The sequence below is a fragment of the Anopheles arabiensis genome (genome assembly GCF_016920715.1).
Source record: "Anopheles arabiensis isolate DONGOLA chromosome X unlocalized genomic scaffold, AaraD3 X_pericentromeric_contig0019, whole genome shotgun sequence".
NCBI classification, from domain to species: domain Eukaryota; kingdom Metazoa; phylum Arthropoda; class Insecta; order Diptera; family Culicidae; genus Anopheles; species Anopheles arabiensis.
This window is the reverse complement of record NW_024412097.1, coordinates 5001-7500: the sequence shown is the minus strand read 5'-3', so window position 1 is coordinate 7500 and position 2500 is coordinate 5001. Positions and strand designations below refer to the sequence as shown.

The window sequence follows — 2500 nt, the reverse complement described above, 5'->3', positions numbered from 1 at the left end:
CCAAATTGGTCGTCAGACAGTCCGTTGACCTCCTCGATGTGTGCATTTAGCCGTTGCACTATGATGCGTTCTAAACCTTTACCTGCCCTGTCGTAGACAAATGGGCGAACTGAACCCGGTTCCCTGGTGGTTTGTTCGGCTTCGGTATTAACACCAACCTCTGCCTTTTCCACTCATCGGGGAACTTCGCGTTCTCTAAACAGCCTTGGTAAACCCTGCAATGCATCGGTTGCAGTCAACATACCAACTTTCAGCGCCTCATTCGGGATACCATCTGGTCCCGGCGCCTTCTTGTTGGGTAGTCTCCTGGCAACCGCAAGAATCTCATCATTAGTTACCCTTTCAAACTCTCGTGGCTGATCGATACGATATTCAGGCCACACCGTGTTTGGGTGAGTAGGAAAAAGCTCGCTCACCACTTCCTAAACTCGTCCAATGTCATGGTTCGGGGTCCAATCGAACCCTCGGCCACTTTCTTGAACGTATGATATACTATACCAAATGATGCGTTGTTCGCTGTTCCCAGGAACTCTTTCCACTTCCTCTGTCGGGTATGCTTGATCAATCGCTTGAGGGCATTCCGTGCCACCTTGAACTCGTCCCTAAAAGTAGAATAGAGATCAGTATTAAAAGCTCTTTGCGCTAATCGATCGCGGTGTTTGCACTTTGCGAAGTGCCTCAATCTCTAACGTCCACCAAAATGCACTCTTGTTAGAGGTACCTCTTACGTTTAGTCATCGTCGCATTACACGCCGTGACAAGTATACGCATTAAGTCTTCGCTTGTTGTGACCTCGGTCTCAAAAGCGGCTTGCATCATAACTTCAAATATATCTTTGCTAAAATACTTGATGCTCCATCCCGTTATGGGTCGGGACAGATTACGCACGCTTTGCGTCTCAAGATCTATTCGTATTGCACGATGATCCGAGTTCATATAGCTAGATAACACCTCCCACTTAAATGATCTTGCTACGGTTCGGCTCGCAAAGTAAGATCAACTACTGACGTGCGCCCTGGTCCAACATAGTTGGGGTGCTGCCGTCGTTCAATAAAATTGCGTCAATCTGCGCAAAGGTTGATAAAACCAACTCACCTCTTCGTTTCTGGGTTTCTCCACGCTGCCAAGTTGGTTGTTCCAACTTACTGACCAAGCGTTGAAGTCCCCCGATAACGAATTTGTGGATACCGGTTACGGCCATTACCGTGTTATCCAACATGTTCTGGAACTCTTCCATACTAAATCTAGGTGGCGCGTAAACGCTAACCACTCGCATATCACCTATGTCAACTATCATTAAACCCTTCAAAGCCTTACTGACTACCTTAACTGGTAAGTCCGCGTTAACCACTACCGCTGCTGTGTTATCGTCATTGCGTAACACTTTGACGTTGGTTGTTGCCAGATACGGATCTGCAATCAACACTATATCCGCAGATTCTTCCCTAATCGTTTGCCACATTAACTGAAATGCAGCATAACTATGATTCTGGTTATGTTGTAGCAACCTAACCATTATGGTCTAATCGTTCGCCTTCGGGGACACATATAACTGCCCGTTGCGTGAAGGTTCTGTGACCTCGTACCGCAATCCAAACACTTGACAGAGTTGGTACAAGCTTGCTTCTTGTGTCCACTCAAACCGCATTTCCAGCACAGATTACTTCTGTCTGGTTCCTACAATGGTAGCTCGTATGGCCTACCTTCCAACACTTATAGCATTTCTGCTCTTCCATAACCTCGCGGATATGGCATATCGACCAACCAACTTTCAGCTTTCCCAAATTCAAGAAGCTGAAAGTCTGGCAGCGATACGTTGATCCGTGCCCACTGCGTACCGGCCGCGCGGCCTTTCTTCATTTTGATACGATCTATTTCTATCTCGATGTTGAGCTGTGCTTTGACAGACTCCGCAACCTCCTCTGGGGTGGTAATTTCATCGAGATGCATGATCTCAATCATTTTAGAAGGAGCTAGCGTTCTCACTGACGCCTTGCCCTTCACCGCTTCCTTAACCTTTGGGGCAATTGCACTAGCAGAACTACCCTGCTTAAGTTCTAGCAACATGCCTCCATTCTGGGCCCGTCGGACCTTAGAGATTGTTCTCCAACCGATTTAAGAGCATCGGACTGCTTCATTTCCTTGAGCAATTTCGCCAGCTCCTCGAAGTGCAGTCCGATATCAGCAGAGCCTCAGGCCGCTTCCTGGGCTTATTCTGCTTCTTCTTGCTCTTCTTCTTCTTCCTCTTATTAATTCTACCCTCATTAATATTCGGTCCGTTTCTCGGACTTGGAATATTTTCCACCGCTTCTAACAGGGGTCAACCTCGATGGTTGTTGTTGTTGTTGTTGCAATCTTGCAACCCACTTGACCAGGCTGTTGGTCATCAGCCACTGGTCTTCTGCCTTTTCGCGTTTGCGGCCCGAATTCATCGTTACCGTCAAACGACGTTTGCGTTTGACGGTCGAGGACCTGCTGCATGCGATTTACGGCTCTGTAC

At 47.6% G+C, this 2500-nt stretch overlaps 1 pseudogene; it reads right to left on the bottom strand.

The window, feature by feature from the left end:
* LOC120907779 overlaps nt 1-2500 on the bottom strand; it is a 9040-nt pseudogene that overhangs the window by 3199 nt on the left and 3341 nt on the right.